The 18,847-nt window shown below is 43.7% G+C and overlaps 1 long non-coding RNA gene across 1 annotated transcript; it reads right to left on the reverse strand.

Moving 5' to 3' along the window:
- Positions 1 to 15,302: 15,302 nt before the first annotated feature.
- Positions 15,303 to 18,347, reverse strand: LOC125520421. The gene is made up of 3 exons (XR_007288673.1): positions 17,816 to 18,347; positions 16,849 to 17,060; positions 15,303 to 16,064 (listed from the first exon to the last, which is right to left on the reverse strand). It is a non-coding gene; the product is annotated as an uncharacterized LOC125520421 (long non-coding RNA).
- Between the last annotated feature and the right edge of the window lie 500 nt (positions 18,348 to 18,847).

Genomic DNA, 18,847 nt, shown 5'->3' on the forward strand with positions numbered 1-18,847 from the left:
ATATCTGAGACGTGACGCATGCACCAATGGCGAAGCAAAGCTACTACTGGATGGAGTGGGCATCGTCCTGTCGACCGGCTCTACCAGTGTCGTGTCGTGTGCGTGTGAATAATGGTAGCAGCAGCACGAGCACGAACTAGCCCAAGTGCATTTGCACGTACGTACTACGTGCTGTCTAGCCGAGCTACATCCATCCAAAGTGAGTGAATGAATGAATGAGGCCAGCTAGCCAGCTGTGTATGCCCATCCCTGACACTCGGTGACTGCTTTTGTGGACTGCTACTATCTCATCAATCATACGAGTGCTCTACCGTAATAGCTAGCCCGGCTAGGTAGCTGCTAGCATATGATCGAACTAGACAGGAATTTCACGGCAAGCACAAGCAAGTTTACCTCAGCCGTTCCCTAGAAAAAAAGTTATCTCAGTCATACCATGCACCGGCTAGGTAGCTTTTCTTTTAGCAGTGCCGGAAGACAGAGGCAGGGAGGGTGGAGCGACTTCGTCTTGCACGAAGTTTTCGATGGAGATGTCAAGTCATGCCTGACCGACAGGTGCTACGCTGTGTCATGCCTGGTCGGCAGGTGCTACGCACGACAGATCTTTCAAAATCTTTGCGTCTGGACGGACAAGCACGAGGCGGTGGCACCGTTGGGTGTCGTGGTGGCGTTGACGGATGAACAGACTGGCAAGGATGAAGCGGATCTCTGAAGATGGGTCAGAGGTTCGATGATGGTGGCGTCTAAAACGTGTGCATGTGGTGTACGCTTTAGGTCTTCTTCACCGGTTGTGGGTTTCGATATGTTATGTGGATGAATCGACGACGCAACCGGTTTTGGATATGGGGAATGAGAGCACTCCACATTATCAAATTTTGTAAGTGTGAGTGATGGCTTCGGGTAGCTTGATGTTTGGTCTTGTTATACCTATGTTGAATAATAAATAAAAATGGTTGTATGCATCGATTAATGCAGAGGCCGGGGGCTTAACCTCCTTTTACAAAATAAAAAGTCTTTATTTTTTAAGTAAATATTTCAGTTGGTGTAGCAACATACTACTTCCTCTGTTTCAAAATAAGTATCATGATTTAAGTTTAAATTTGAATTAAAACTACGACACTTATTTTGGACGCCCTGGAGACACTCTTAGATACTTTCTCCGTTCCAAAAAGCTTGTCCCAAACTTGTTTCTCAAATGGATATATCTAACACTAACTTGATGCTAGATATATTCATTTGAGGGACAATTTTTTTTCAAACGGAGGGAGTACTATAGAAGTGAAGGATCCGGTCCGGGGATCATCAACCCACACTAGTAGAAAAGGGGGCAAAGGTCCAGGCCGGGTCAGCCCATTAGTCCCGGTTCAGTCCAGAACCGGGACCAATGGGGGCATTGGACCCGGTTCGTGAGCCCAGGGGGGCGGCCGGGCCACGTGGGTCATTGGTCCCGGTTCGTCTGACTTTTTGGTCCCGGTTGGTGGGACGAACCGGGCCCAATGGGCCTCGCTCCTGGCCCATCACCATTGGTCCCGTTTGGTGGCTTGAACCGGGACCAAAGGCTCCCCATTAGTCCCAGTTCATGCCACCAACCGGAACCAATAAGGTGCCTATATATACTCCCTCACGTAAGAGCAGAGCACACTGCTCTGTTTTTTCTGGCCGAGGGGAAGAGGGCTTGGTGGTGCTCTAGCTCACCTCCTATGCACACAAGGTGTTCGATGGAATGCCCGAACCACACTACTTAAGCTTTCTCCTCTCCAAGCTCGACCTCCAAACTCCATTTTCCTCAATATTTGTCTAGGTTTAGCGGTCCATCACGCCTCGTCCCCGTCTTCACCGTCGTCGATCACCCGCGCCGAGCTCATCGCCAGCACCACCGTGGTGAGCCTCTTGTTCTTATCTTCTTTCTGAAAGGAAAAAATATTCTTACATGTATGTTTACATAGATACTTGTATTATTTTCTTACTTTTATTATTGCATCTTATATAGTGCGATGGTTTTGGTATCCGCCCCCGTCGGCCCTCGTCCTGTCTATGATTCGGATGTGGTATATATATTATCTTTATAACTATTGGTTCATTTATTGTTTATGAAAATTATGCCGACCAACGTGACATAGATTTTATTTATGTAGGATGTATGTGAATCAGAAATTCCAACCGACCCTATTGTCGAGAGGTTAAATTTAGTTGAAGAAGAAAACAATTTGTTGAAGGAAAAAATAAAAAAATTGAGGAGGAGAAGATGATATTGGAGTTGCATGTTGCGAATGTCGTCGATGATCACAAGATCAAGATGGATGCAATGCGCTTGAAGATTAGAAAGATAGAAAATATGTCATTCATACCGAGGCTTGGTATCATTATTCCGTTGGATCAATTGTTACCTTGGTTGCGATTATGATCGCATTTGTTTTCGCATTGAAATGTTTTACATAGTTTCAATGTATGGTTTAATTAATTAGATGCTCTGGATAGCTATATGTTGTTAGATGAGAACTATGTATGTACTTTGGTTTTAATGTGATGATGAACTTCTATTAATTTGGACACTTAATTATATATAATGCACGCAGATGAACCGGCAATGGATGTACGGTGACAGACACACCTCCGAGTACATTAAGGGCATGCATGAGTTTCTCGATGCGGCTGAGGCAAACAAGCAGAATGGTTTTATGTATTGTCCATGCACTGAATGTGGGAATACGAGGTCTTACTCTAACCGGAAAATCCTTCACTCCCACCTGCTTTACAAGGGTTTCATGCCACACTATAATGTTTGGACGAGGCACGGAGGAAATAGGGGTTATGATGGAAGATGGCGAAGAAGAAGAGTACGATGACAACTATGTGCCCCCTGAATACGGTGATGCTGCAACGGGGGGAGCCAGTGAAGATCAAGAGGAACCAGACGATGTGCCCAATGATGCTGCAACGGGTGAAGCTGCTGAAAATCAAGAGGAACCAGACGATGTGCCTGATGATGATGATCTCCGCCGGGTCATTGTCGATGCAAGGACGCAATGCAAAAGTAAAAAGGAGAAGCTGAAGTTCGATCGCATGTTAGAGATCACAAAAAAGGGTTGTACCCCAATTGCGAAGATGGCAACATAAAGCTCGGTACCGTACTGGAATTGCTGCAGTGGAAGGCAGAGAATGCTGTACCTGACAAAGGATTTGAGAAGTTACTGAAAATATTGAAGAAGAAGCTTCCAAAGGATAACGAATTGCCTGACAGTACATACGCAGCAAAGAAGGTCGTATGCCCTTTAGGATTGGAGGTGGAGAAGATACATGCATGCCCTAATGACTGCATCCTCTACCGCGGTGCATACAAGGATCTGAACGCATGACCGGTATGCGGTGCATTGCGGTATAAGATCAGACGAGATGACCCTGGTGATGTTGACGGTGAGCCCCCAGGAAGAGGGTTCCTGCGAAGGTGATGTGGTATGCTCCTATAATACCACAGTTGAAACGTCTGTTCAGAAACGAAGAGCATGCCAAGTTGATGCGATGGCACAGTGAGGACCGTAAGAAAGACGGGAAGTTGAGAGCACCCGCTGACGGGTCGCAGTGGAGAAAAATCGAGAGAAAGTACTGGGATGAGTTTGCAAAGGACCCAAGGAACGTATGGTTTGCTTTAACCGCGGATGGCATTAATCCTTTCGGGGAGCAGAGCAGTAATCACAGCACCTGGCCCGTGACTCTATGTATGTATAACCTTCCTCCTTGGATGTGCATGAAGCAGAAGTTCATTATGATGTCAGTTCTCATCCAAGGCCCTAAGCAACCCGGCAATGACATTGATGTGTACCTAAGGCCATTAGTTGAAGAACTTCTACAACTATGGAATGGAAACGGTGTACATACGTGGGATGAGCACAGACAGGAGGAATTTAACCTAAAGGCGTTGATGTTCGTGACCATCAACGATTGGCCCGCTCTCAGTAACCTTTCAGGACAGACAAACAAAGGATACCACGCATGCACACACTGTTTAGATAACACTGAAAGTATATACCTGGACAAATGCAGGAAGAATGTGTACCTGGGCCATCGTTGATTTCTTCTGACCAACCATCAATGTCGAAAGAAAGGCAAGCATTTCAAAGGCGAGGCAGATCACCGGAAGAAGCCCGCCATGCGTACCGGTGATCACGTACTTGCTATGGTCAATGATTTACATGTAATCTTTGGAAAGGGTCCCGGCGGACTAGCTGTTCCGAATGACGCTGAGGGACACGCACCCATGTGGAAGAAGAAATCTATATTTTGGGACCTACCCTACTGGAAAGACCTAGAGGTCCGCTTTTCAATCGACGTGATGCACGTGACGAAGAACCTTTGCGTGAACCTGCTAGGCTTCTTGGGCGTGTATGGGAAGACAAAAGATACACCTGAGGCACGGGAGGACCTGCAACGTTTGCACGAAAAAGACGGCATGCCTCCGAAGCAGTATAAAGGTCCTGCCAGCTACGCTCTTACGAAAGAAGAGAAAGAAATCTTTTTTGAATGCCTGGTCAGTATGAAGGTCACGACTGGCTTCTCGTCGAATATAAAGGGAATAATAAATATGCCAGAGAAAAAGTTCCAGAACCTAAAGTCTCATGACTGCCACGTGATTATGACGCAACTGCTTCCGGTTGCATTGAGGGGGCTTCTACCGGAAAACGTCCGATTAGCCATTGTGAAGCTATGTGCATTTCTCAATGCAATCTCTCAGAAGGTGATCGATCCAGAAATCGTACCAAGGCTAAGGAGTGATGTGGCACAATGTCTTGTCAGTTTCGAGCTAGTGTTCCCACCATCCTTCTTCAATATCATGACGCACGTCCTAGTTCATCTAGTCGACGAGATGTCATTCTGGGGCCCGTATTTCTACACAATATGTTCCCCTTTGAGAGATTCATGGGAGTCCTAAAGAAATATGTCTGTAACCGCGCTAGGCCAGAAGGAAGCATCTCCATGGGCCATCAAACAAAGGATGTTATCGGGTTTTGTGTTGACTTCATTCCTGGCCTTAAGAAGATAGGTCTCCCTAAATCGCGGTATGAGGGGAGACTGACTGGAAAAGGCACTCTTGGAAGTGACTCAATAATATGCAGGGACGGATATTCTTGGTCTCAAGCACACTACACAGTTCTATAGAACTCTACCTTGGTGACCCCGTATGTCGATGAACACAAGAACAATCTGCGCTCCAAACACCCGGAGCAGTGCGACGACTAGATTACATGTGAACACATCAGGAATTTCAGCAGTTGATTGGAAACACGTCTCAGAGATGACAACACTGTTTGTGATGAGTTGTACTTGTTGTCCAGGAGACCATCTTTGACTGTATTGACTTACAAAGGATACGAGATAAATGGGAATACATTTTACACGATCGCCCAAGATCAAAAGAGCACCAACCAAAACAGCGGTGTCCTCTTTGATGCAGCAACCGAGAGCGGAAAGGACACATATTATGGTTACATAGTGGACATATGGGAACTTGACTACCGACATGATTTTAAGGTCCCTTTGTTTAAGTGCAAATGGGTCAATCTGTCAGGAGGCAGGGTACAGGTAGACCCATAGTACGGAATGACAACAATGGATCTGAAAAATCTTGGGTACACTGACAAACCGTTCGTCCTAGCCAATGATATGGCACAGGTTATCTATGTGAAGAACATGTCTACCAAACCGAGAAAAAGAAAAGATAAGGAAGCGAATACATAATACGATGAGCCAAAGCGTCACATAGTTCTTTTAGGAAAAAGGGACATCCTGGGAGTGGAGGGCAAGACAGACATGTCTGAAGATTATGAAAAGTTTCATGAAATTCCTCCCTTCAATGTCAAGGCTGACCCAAGCATCCTGATAAACGATGAAGACTATCCATGGTTATGGCGCAATAAGCAAATGGCACAAGCGAAGAAAAAATGAAGACTTTCTCCCGCAACTATTATGATGATACCATGCCAACTTTGTAACACACGAGTATGCTATGCCAACTTTTTCAGAGTTCATTTGAAAACTATGAATTTAGGTCGAATTTTCTCTATAGGTGCATCTATGTTCATTTTTTAGTAAAGTTAATCACAAACTTGTGATTCACACAAATTTCAAAGAATTCAAATTTTAACTATTCAAATTTGAAAACTAATGGCACTAACAGAAAGTTTATAATTTTTTTAAAACTAATGGCACTAACAGAAAGTTTATAATTTTGCTTGTGGGACGTGGATGTAGTGTCCGACACCGATGGCCACATGTATCTCACACCGATGATACTTGCTATTTAGGGTTTCCTCTACCGCTCGGCGACCCTCGACGACCCTCGTTCCCGATAAAAAAAGAGGAAGAAGAAGAAAAAAAGAGGAGAAGAAAGAATAGAGGATTTCTCCTCTATTCTTTCTTCTCCTCTTTTTTTTTCTTCTTCCTCTTCTTTTTTTATCCTTGAAGCGTTGCCGAGGCCACCCCAAACCCTAGAGAAGCAGCGTCGAGGCCACTAATTAATATTAGTTCTACGTTTGCCACTAATATATCCATCTGTCATGTTTGAATAATAATTGCCATGTTGTAAATATTTGTAGAAACTATGGACATCGCCCGAGACGAAGTACAAGAAGAGTTGTTGGGGGACATAATCGCACGAGGAAGTGATGCCGTCTGCTTGTTGTTTCTCAACGACACCGATGGTCTGGAAGCAGCTGGCTATGATTATGATGGCTCCGGTGACCCAATGCCGGTGCAAGAAGGAGACCGTGAGGACGGCTCCAGTGACCCAATGCCGGTGCAAGAAGGAGACCGTGATGACGGCTCCGGTGACCGAACCGAGTCTGGCCAGGTATATATATATTAGTTAAGCCTGTGCTGACTAGCTAATTGATGCATTCATTGTTTTGGTATGTACACATATTAATTAAGTCTTTGTTCTTTTTTCTAGCCCTCCGGATCGAGCACAACTTCGGTAAAGAGACAAGGCCCGAAGAAAAAGTTGAGCTCGGATGAAAGGTTTGAGATCATAGCAATCGCGCCCGACGGCCAATCGATTGAACCCATTCGGACAAAGAACACATCTGTTGCTCAGTGCGGGGTTCTGGTTAAGGACAAGATCCTGATCAGCATCCAGCAATGGTTAAAGCCGGCTACAGAAGACCCTGATGTGTCTTATGTCAATGATATACAGAAAATGATCTTTAGACTGAGCTGAAGTCAACTTTCACCCTACCGCCAGAGGATGATCCGGAGAAGCCAGTTAAAGAGCAATTAATCAAGTCTTTTGCTCTTAAGAGGATGGCAGACCTATTCAGGAGGTGGAAGAACGAGCTGGATAAGTTTGTCGATAAAAAAGAGACACCAGAATTCAAGGGCAGATATGAGAAGATCAGAGATCACTGGCCCGCATTTGTGGCCCACAAGACATCGAAAAAGAGTAAGAAGATGTCGGCGACAAACAAGCAAAATGCTGCGAAGAAGAAGCATCACCATCGCATGGGGTCAGGTGGCTACCTCGTAGCCCGGCCTAAGTGGGACAAGACTGAGAATGATCTGGTTGATAAAGGAATCGAACCAGAGACAATTAACTGGCCAGACCGTTGCCGGACTTGGTTCTTCGGAGCTGGCGGAAACTTGGACCCTGTATCAGGGAAGTGCATTTGGACGGAACGAGAAGCAAATTGCAGCAAACGAACTGCCGAAGCTTCCCCCGAAGCTACCCCGCCATCTCAGCGGAGAAGCAGTGTGGCTTCCACCGAGCTGCTTCAACCGGAGCATGTCTTGACGGCTCCTGCCAGCTATCCCGTGGATGCTATCCCGGAGTCTCAAAATTGTCACCTTATGACGCAATGGATTAATATGAAGGTCAAGGCGGCTGTTGGCTCTGTTTTTCCTACTGAACCCGGCGCAACTTTTCACCGCCGGCCGATTCCAGAAGGATATGCTAGGGTGATGGTGGATGAAATAACGGAGGGATTTGAGGACCTCCAGCTTGACCACCCTACCAGTGAAGGGAAGACTCGGCTGGGTTCTGCTCTGAAGACTCCATGCCTATGGCGGAAGGAGCTCATCAACCTTCCGAACTGGACACCTCCGCCTTCTCCTCCTCCTCCTCTGGCGAGTCAGGGCACTCCGACTCCTCCATCGCCTCCTCCTCCGGCGAGTGACGATCAGGGCACTCGGCCGGCTCCTTCTCCGGCGCGTGGCGGCACTCCGCCTCCTTCTCTGCCTGCGCCGACACGCCCGAGCAGCCAACCTCCTCCTTCTCCGCCTCGTCAGCAAGGCCGGAAGAGACCCGCCGCTGCTCCGGCGCGTCGTAGTCCTTCTCCTCCGCCTCGTAAGCAAGTAAATAAGACAGCCGCTCTGTCTGCTCTGCCGGCGTCTAGCAGTACAGCCAGAGGCGGGAGGACATACAGATTCGGTCCTTCTCTGAAGACTCTAGAGAAGTTACCATACGAGAACCCCGGAGGAGAATGCCGAGATCGCGCGAGAAGAAGTGAGGAACTTCTTTGAAGGGGTGAAAGCAAAGAAACATCCACCTTCGGAGGAGAAGGTAGATCCGGTGAAAGCGAAGCGCACTCTGGCTGCCCTGACAAAACCACCCAAGTCTCCGCTGAAAGGCAACTATGAGCGCATTATTGGAAAGGCATTTGCCGAAGTGGAGCGGTCGGGAAGTACTGTCAGTGATCAAAGGCTGAAAGAACGACGACCTGGGAAACAAATTGCCCAGCTTGGCGAACAAGCGAAGCAATCGTGCCCCCCGCTCAAGGTGCCTAGCGACATCGTCGCTAATGATCCGAGGATGGTGCCCGGTTATAGCAATCTTGGAGATTACCTGCCCGACGATGTACATTATGATTTCTTGGAGGTGCAGATACAAAGATACGAGTACGGGAAGCCTCTCGTCAAAAATGAAAGATCTCTATCAACGATGATGCGAAGATTGCATGATTGGTACTTGAAAATCTGCAGAGAGTCTGGGGGAGGAATACTTTGTATGTGAGAGTTAAAAAGGAGCATGACCTCGTTGGAATTGAACTGTTGCCTGTTCCATTTGAGGAGTTTTCAGTTTTTCAATCAATTGGCCCTCGATAAAGCAACGGTCACCTGCTACTGTCTGTAAGTAGTACTACTTCTGTCATTAAGTCTCTCTATATAGCTCAGCTCTTTCATTGCATGTATTTATAATTATCCTCACTATATTATGCAGATTGAAGATCGTCGAATTGAAGAAAAGATAAATAGGTGATATTGGGTTCGTTAACACAAATCTCATAGATGCAGCTGAGATTAAATTTCATGCCGCAGATACCGAGGCCAACTTGCTACGATCATTCGTAATAAATGAAAACAAAGATATAATACTCTTTCCTTACAACTTCAAGTGAGTGTTATTGTCTTGTGCATATTCGGTTTCCCTTATACATTAGTCAAGATTATAGTAATGTAATTGATGAGTTATGCATGCGTGTGCAGTTTCCACTATATTCTCCTAGAGATTAAGCTTGAGCAGGGACTAGTAACCGTCTTAGACTCGAGACGAAAAGATCCCCAAGACTATGCGGACATGACTCAAATGCTCGAGAAGTTAAATCGATCATTATCCACCATATCAGCAACTTTGTTCATTTCCTGATATATCAAGTAATTGTTTTCTTTGTCTAGCAGGGTTTGGAGAAAATTCACCAAAAAAGCTCCGGGACTGCCGAAGAAGCTGCAATTTAGACACCCGAAAGTAAGTACTATAGTAGCATGTTCCGCGCATCTCCTAGTGATTCAAGCGCTAGTTTCATCAATACCATTTGGCATTCTTGCTTATCAGTTTGATTGACCTCTATTTCTTGTAAAGTGGTTGTGGCAGGAATAAGGGAATGGTTTCTGTGGATACTATGTTTACGAGTCCATCCGCCACACGACCTGTGAGCGGGGCTACTCTGACAAACAATATGAAGTGCATAAATAACAACATTCATAATTTTATTTTGTTACCATCATTTGTGTTGAGTTTCATTCATTCATATATATATATATATATATATGTATGTATTGACCCCTTCTTCAAATTAGATGTTTCGGAAGCGGGATGAACTCCTAGCACCAGCTCGCATGCGAGCAATTCAAGAGGAATTGGCGGCATTCTTTCTTGACCACGTGATCGCTGAAGACGGAGAATACTATGTGAACCATGCGTCCGTATGTTAGGAGATTATATTTGTAAGAGATAATTATTGTATATATGTAGCCGGTATTGTCAGATAGATATACGAGAACTTGTTGTTCAACTAATCTCTCGGAGAAGGAGATGTGGTCGATATCACTTCTCTCTGTATGCATATATGTTCATGACGATCTTCTGTTTCCTTCGTTTGCTTGCTAGCTAGCTAGCTAGTGTGTCTAGTCCTCTTTATACGTATGTATAGTACGTAGCGTCGACCAAGCACGGACATAAAAGAGGACACTTCTCTCTATTAATTATAGCTAGCTAACACAATATATGAAACACCTAAATTAACCCCCCTCCTTAAAAAAACAAAAACCCCAACCACAGAAATGCTGACGCGTGGATGCCTATTGGTTCCGGTTGGTGCCACCAAGCGGGACCAAAGGCCCTCCTGCCTGGGCTCCGCGCACAGGCCACGTGGAGGCCCATCTGTCCCGGTTCTGGACTGAACCGGCACTAAAGGGACAGGGCATTAGTAACGACCATTTAGTCCCGGTTCAGGAACCGGGACAAAAGGCCCTTACGAACCGGGACAATAGGCCCGTTTTCTACTAGTGCCACGTCTTAAATTAGTCGGTGGAAATCTCAGCCTTTCTGCTGACGGTTACAAATATTAATTATTGGACTTCTATAACTACCAAACGTTCGGATTTTAGCAATAGGCAAGAACAATCCTTACTTCACTCTAATTATATACATGCATGCATTAGAATGACTAATTTTCCTTTCACGTGCACTCCTTCCTCTAATTACATGCATATATTCACTAAAGGACGAAAGCTGATGTCATTCTAGATTCTTTTTTTTCAAACTTCAAAATATTTTGTAGCTCAAACCATCACCCCGATTAAAAAACCGTCTTCACAAAAAAAAGCGTCTCGATGAGATCTTCGAAACTAGATCCCATGTTGATATGTTCTGATGACTTTTTTTCGGACCAAAAGTTACCACATCCGGGCTACGTGAGTTATCACGTCTGTCATACATAAGTTACCGTGTCATTTACACAAAAGTTTCGGGGGGTATGTTTTCAACAAACTTTTATCCCAGGGGTCAAAAGGTGATTATTATGTTTGCAGCGAGTTATCAGCTTTGTTGTGTATATTACTATCTTGCACAAAGATTATCGAGGGTATCTTTTTCAACAATTTTCATTCCCTCAGTCAAAAAATTACCATGATATTTGTATATGAGTTATCAGCTCTTATGTGTGTGTATTATCATGTTGTTTACACATTAGTTATTGGGAGGTATTTTTAACAACATTTTTCCATGTTATCAGCTCATGTTATTTATACGAGAAGTTATCAGTGGTATGTTTTCAACAAAAAAAATAACGTCAAAATTATCGTGGTGTTTGTACCTAAGTTATCAGGACCGGAGCCTATATTATCATGCTATTTACACAAAAAGTTATCAGAGTATGTTTTCAAGAAGTTTTCTCATGGGTCAAAGTTATCGTGGTGTTTGTACCTAAGTTATCAGGTCCGGAAAGCCTATATTACCATGTTATTTACACAGATGTTACTGGAGTATGTTTTCAATAACTTTTTTCTACGGGTCAAAGTTATCGTGGAGTTTATACTTTAGTTATCAAGTCTGAGAGTGTATATTATCATGTTATTTACAAAGAAGTTATCGGTTGTATGTTTTCAACAATTTTTCTCATGGGATCAAAGTTATCGTGGTGTTTGTACCCAAGTTATCAGGACCGGTAGCCGATATTATCATGCTATTTACACACAAAAAAGTTATCAGAGTGTTTTTTCAACAACTTTTTTTTGCGGGTCAGAATTATCGTGGTATTTGTACCTAAGTTATCATATCCGGGAGCCTATATTACCATGTATTTACACAGATGTTACTGGAGTATGTTTTCAACAAGTTTTTTCCACGGGTGAAAGTTATCCTGGTGTTTATTCCTAAATTATCAAGTCCGGGAGTGTATATTATCATGCTATTTACAAAGAAGTTATCGGTGGTAGGTTTTCAACAACTTTTATCCATGGGGGCAAAGTTATCGTGGTTTCTGTACCTAAGTTATCAAGTCCAGGAGCCCGATGACATGCATTGGTTGCGTGCTCTGGTCTTTAAATGGAGAGAAACATGCTACCATAATGGAAGCAAGGATTGTGTGCTCTCATTTCAATGCTCTTAATTTTCCAGCCCATTATTTATATTTCTCGGACAAGGTGGAAATGGAAGCAAGACAACGAGACATACTACCATAATGGAGAGAGACAATAGTGCTTTTAATATTATATATACAACTGCCTACTGTTACCAAAGGGCTATTTAAAAGCATAAAATTAGGGGGTAAGACAATAAAAAAAGTATTAAGTGAGCAGGTTAATGGGCCGGAGCTTAGTTACGAGAGACTCAAGTCCGAGTCCAAAGGCACCACACACACATCAAATTTATTTTCTAGTTTTTTGGTTGTAGATGTAAAGGAGTAGTAATACGATAAAAGCAAGTGTAACATATCTTTAACCACATAAAAGTGTTAGCTAGGCTGGTTACCGGTAGTAGAATGTGTGCAACAGGTGGAAGGATCAATTCCTACCGCTGCTCATTTTTTTGCGAAAAATGAAAAGCGGGCGGAAGGTGGAGCACTGGAGCCGTTCGCTCGTTACTTTTGTCGTTAATTATTTGCCTTAGGATGGCCCCATGATCGCATGACCAGAGAGATGCTGAATTTACCTTTCGAGGTGGCAAAGTATGATTCTTTCAATGTACCAAAATTCAACGTCCAACACAGCACCGATGCAAGTCCTTTGGTGTAGTGCTTGCAAAACTTTGCCGTGAGTCCCTCGTGGCGATAGGTATCTTGAGGTAGAGTTTTGGTACATTAAAGGAATTATAGTTTCGGTGGTCGGTCCGTCCAATTTGAACTGGTTGAATTGTCATACTCCCGCTGTTCTCTTTTATAGTGCGTATACTTTTTAGGACATTTACATCTATGCCCTTAACTTGAACCCACTACTCAGTTTTGCCCCTAATTTTTAGATATGCTCAGTTTTGCCCCTCCGTCATTAGTTTCACTTATAGAAATGCCCTTCTCTGCTGTTACCGTCCGGTCAAAGGTCTTTGACCGTCCTGAAAAAATAGCAAAAAAATAAAAAATATATGAAATTTGATGGGATCGAAGATAGTCATGTCCGCAAGGCGCGTGCACATTTTCATGCCGTTCGGACACTCCGGGAGCTCATGTCAAAGGAAAACATAAATTTTGTACGCATGCGAGCAGTAAATTAAAAAAAATAGAAAAAAATCAAAAAAATATGAAAGTTCGTGGGACTGAAGATATTCAGGTTCGCAAGATGTGTGCACGTTTTTGTTGTGTTTGGACATCGTAGGAGCTCGTGGAGAAAAAAAAACAAATTTTAGCTCAAAAAAACTTTGAAAAAATGCAGTATTTTGTTTTTTTTTTCTCTAGAGCGCCTCGTACTTCATTTGATCACCAAAACTTGCAAGCACCTTGTGCACTCAAGCCTCTTTGACGTCAAATAAATTCAATTTTTTTGAACTTTTTTGCTATTTTTTCGAATTTACTGTTCATAGGCATAAATTATTATTTTTTTCCTTTGCCACGAGCTCCCAGAGTGTCCAACCAACACAAAATTGTGCACGCGCCTTGCGGACATGACTATCTTCGATCCCACCAAATTTCATATTTTTTTGATTTTTTTTGCTATTTTTTCTGGATGGTCAAAGTACTTTGACCGGACGGTAACAGCGCAAAAGCGCATTTCTATAAGTGACACTAACGGCAGAGGGGCAAAACTGAGCATACCTGAAAATTAGGGGCAAAACTGAATAATGGGTTCGAGTTAGAGGCAGAACTGAAATTGGCCCTACTTTTTTCTGTAAAATTTTGCAATGTAGTGCACATATGCGGCTCTGAGCTTATTTGGGCAAAGATAACAATGTGTTTGACTCACGGGACATGTAGGAGCACCCACTGGGTTGGACAGACCACATGCATGTATGGCTAGTTTAGTCCAAACTGCAGCTCCACCTCACTCTTTCTATACCACTATATAGTGTGTGAATAACTTTGAATAACAACCATTGGATGAAGCCGATCTAACGGTGGAGACGTGGCAAATCCGAGTGTTATTGACCGTTGGATCTTCTCATTACTTCACTGGATTCTTTCACGTGTACTATCTAGAAGATTCTATGGTTGGGCTAAAGCCATATGGACATTTTGCACAAAATTTAAAGCACACTTCTACTTTATTCTAGACTCTTCCATACTCAGACTCTCCTAACTTCTTTTTCTATCGAAACTATCATTCATTTTACTTCGTATTCAAGTCTATGTACCTTCATAAATCATATTTATCTTTACAGATACTGTAGAACATTAGCTTTGAGATAGCCAAAAAAGATACCTAGATAAAACACGCTCAATATATTTTACGTGATTTTTGTATGTTATACTTCATGCATATGCCTCACAATTTCATTTGCCAGCATAACTAGCCAAAAAGGGTACCTAGATAAAACAGGCACAATATATTTTACAGTAACAATATGTCTATCTTTGGTTGTAGTTTGACTATATGAGCTCTCACGTGCTATGCACGTATAACTTACTAGTAGTATTGGAGCTGGAAATGATGCGCACTATAAAGTGGGATAGAGGGGGTAGTATTTAAATGGACATCCCTCGACATGCTAGGAATCCTCCAAAATCTTTTTTGTTTGAAGCTGCTTAGAATCAACATTGCCCGCAAAAAAAAACATTATGTGGGGCTGATGTACTAGCCCAATGCCCATGGCATACGCCGACAAAACCAACAGCTGAAGAAAAGGAGGAATGCCAAACAATAGTACTCTACAGACAAGATTTCCCATGAGCACATGATTTTGTTTCATTGGATAATAAATCTTATACATGACGTCTACTTTGCTACAGGAAATCCAGGATCTATAGGAACATTTTACAACACTTTTTTGTGTGTGGTAAGATCCAATCCCGTAAGTGCCAGAGCATAATCAACACCTACATAATACATAAGTACTCCCGAAAGAAATGCAGCTCAAAGAAAATGTCATAATATCCGCAAAAAAACAAACAAAATGTTAGAAAGCTGTGTTAAAAAAAAGAATTAGAAAGCTACATCATCAGCAGTCTATCTCTACTTCTCTACTACTATTAAACAAGCAAACATATTCTTCACTATGCCCACCCAGATAAATGTACACAGGGCAAACAAAACAAATTACCACCCCAAGATCAGGCATCTAACCGTCCACATAAAAGTCAGTCCTCACCTATGTGCGTTTAGCAATTTATAGTAGCGGACGAAACTCTGCCATCGATCAGTTCCACCTCCCCCGCAAAAAAAAAACACTTCCACCCATTGCGTTCGCGTCCAAAAACATATATACACATACGAGCCAATCAACTACAGAAAATTAGCCACAATTAACGGGAATTAACACGCCTGCCTCACAACAAATGGCTAAACTTCTGGGAATCAGCTTGATCTACCTGCCTTTGCCCACCCCGGACGTACGTCGCAGCAGCCCGCCCTGTCCTGCGCCATCGCCGCCGTGCGCAGTAGACGACGCCCGCGTCGACGAGCTTCTCGCCAACGCAAGTGCAGACTATCCTCTTGTGCGCAATATGTGGCCAGTTCCATCCCAGTTAATCTCGATGTCTTTCTTCGACGTCGCCATTCAGACTTTCTTCGATGTCGCCGTTCAGACGCACACTACAGTCAGACGTCGGCGCCGCCAAGCCACTGTTGCACCTTCGCCGCCCAGCCACTGTTGGCCATCGCCGCCTTCCACAACTGACGACATCGGCACCGACGAACTCCTCAGGCAACGCACCTGCCTGCACCAATGGAACACGGTATGATTTTACATGATATTCAATTGGGTTAATGTGATGGGGCCGATCAGTTCCTGATTTTACAGGAAATTCTATTTAACATATATATGCGTAATTCATTGTCCTTCCCTAATCCCTGTCAAATTTGCAACTTTATAACAATGTTCTTCACTCTCAAATTTGCATATTTACAACAGTGTGATGATGAATGCATCATCTTTGTACAGACCATAATAGATCTACCTCCTGTGACTTCAGCATGAATTTTAACAGTGCATCAAACTGGAGACCTCCATCATATTGTTTTAACAGTATAGTATTCAAATCTGTATGACTGAATGAATATGACCCAGTCAGTATGATCTATTTGTAACTTGGTCCAAGAGAGTGGATAAGAAAACCCAGTTAGTACGATCTATTTGTAACTTGGACCAAGAGAGTGGATAAGAAAACCCAGTTCAAAAATATGCATTTTTCTGTACATAAATGAGGTTATATTCCATTACCAAGAGAGTAAATATCACTTGTGCAGCTGCAGGATAAGTATTGCATGATAAACAACAATATGAAACCAAACATATAGGCTCGGAAACAATTTGAATTTACAAGAGAAGATCTACTAAAGTAAATTCAGGTAGAATCAACGGCGGAGCTAGGATTTGGAAACAGGGTAGTCCTCCTCCAAAATTAAGTCGTTTCAGTTAATGAGACACTTTGATGTATCACCGTTGTCTAACTGATACATTCAACAAATAACTGGTATATTCAGAATTAAGTGAGTAAGTACCTGATCATTTTGGCCAAACCAAATCCAAGACTATCATGAAGTAAACCTGTCAATTACTTGTTCTGTACAACGCTTGAAAGCTTCAGGTTGATGTATATGGCAGGCAGGTATGCCTCCCATTCCCATCTTTGTGTTTATTCCAGTCCCAAAAATTTAGGATGGAACAAATTCCCTCACTCTTAGATGGTCTTCAATATCCATTTCGTCTAAGCCTGCAAAATAACTTATGTTATAACCGGGGGTCCGGGACAACAAGAAATATATCTAAACGGTTGTGCTATATCATGAATATCACTTGTGCAGCTGCTGTAAGTAGTACTGAAGATGTCAGAGATGTTTATGGACTTCTAAAAAGGCAAGTTATTCACAGAAAAGCATTTTTTGAGGTGATAAGCTCTTTTAACCAACCACCGTCCTTTATATGACAGCCATAGCATCATCATTATCCTACATTATTCATTCGTCAACCTGTATTATCCTAGAGTCATACACTCATACATACTTATCCTACTGTACTATCCTACTATGCTTCTCTTGATCCTCTTTGATTTACTATAAAGCTCGCATTTGAAAACTTCTAAAAACATGCTTTCTTTTTTCAAAACAGAAGTAAATTTCTTTAGCGGGATCAAGCCAAATCTACCTCATCCGTCTTGGTCCCTAGCGCCCCTAGCCACCCAGAATCCAAATCCACCAATCAATCAACTTTATCGCAGCATGGTTGCCTCAAGAATATTAACTAACTAGAATCCCACTCATAACAGTTGTTGCAGCGAAGTTAAGAACGTCTAATCGAACATCTTACTCCAAGATTAGACAGTACGAAAATAGAATCACCCCAACTTCTATTTTTTCTCCCCGATTCTAAAATGACTCTCATGCTTAAACCTAGACTACTGAGCTACATATGTACTATACAGGAATGGATAGCAATTAGGGATTAACAGAAGTGGGTAATGGGGAGTACCTCAAATCAGAAATAAGCATATATGAAAGCCGAAGAGGGGAATAGATCGTCTACCGGCGCCGGCTTGCACTTGCAGGGGACCAGACACCGGGGTACTGCTGTCGTGCCTGGGCATTGCAGGGCGCAGCGCAGTCGCACACACAGGGTGGTGGGAGCCGCCGACGAGCGATATAGAGAGGAAGGAACCAGGGGCGGAGGTTGCGACGCATGACTGCCACGGCCGCCGATCTGGTGGAGACGAGTCCCGCGCCTCCGCGTCGGCCTTCGTCCCGCGCCCAGCGACCATGCCGAGCTCGAGCGGATCCTCGGGCACTTCGACGACCGATTTGAGGAGGAGGGGTTGAGAAGAGTGGGAAGAGTGCGGGACCTCGCGTCGGCGGTGGGGAAAAACAGGAGGGGCGGTCTGAGGAGAGAGAGAGAGCTGTGGGCTTGTGGCCACCATGGAATAGGGAGTGGTGGGGAGACAGTGAAGAGATAAGGGTCGGGAAGGTAGGTGATGAGGCAAGGACCAAGGAGAACTGAGAGGGGGCGTCTGGTGTGTCTTTTTTTCTTTTACCTTCTCTTGTTTTTTTAGCCCTTTTGGCCAAGTCACATATAGTGTCCGGTGTTGTCCAATTCAATTTTTTTTATCAATAGATGAATTGAATGATATTTCTGCTTCCATACATTTATTGTAACGTTAAACAGGTAATATTGTCTGATGTGCATGAGATATATATTTACACAATAGCTACATGTTAGTCGCTTGACTTTCAAGTTCGGGTTAGTCGATTTTGGTTGAAGGGAGAAATAGGCGAAGAGGAGGAAGAAGCTCACTGGAGGGGAGGAAGAAGCTTGCTGGCAAGCTACCTCATCATCTATCTTAGGGTAGGGGTGGGGAAGTAGCATAGCAATGGTGAAGGTTCCCGGAGAAAAAACAGGAGAGGCCAAGGGCGGCAGCGGCACGGCGGTGGGAGGAGGTTCCAGGGAGGGCCGGACGGTGGTGGCTGGCGGTCCATTGGACGACTAGGGGAAGGAATTGTCGGAGGTAGA

Source organism: Triticum urartu, chromosome 7 (assembly GCF_003073215.2).
Source record: "Triticum urartu cultivar G1812 chromosome 7, Tu2.1, whole genome shotgun sequence".
Classification (NCBI taxonomy): domain Eukaryota; kingdom Viridiplantae; phylum Streptophyta; class Magnoliopsida; order Poales; family Poaceae; genus Triticum; species Triticum urartu.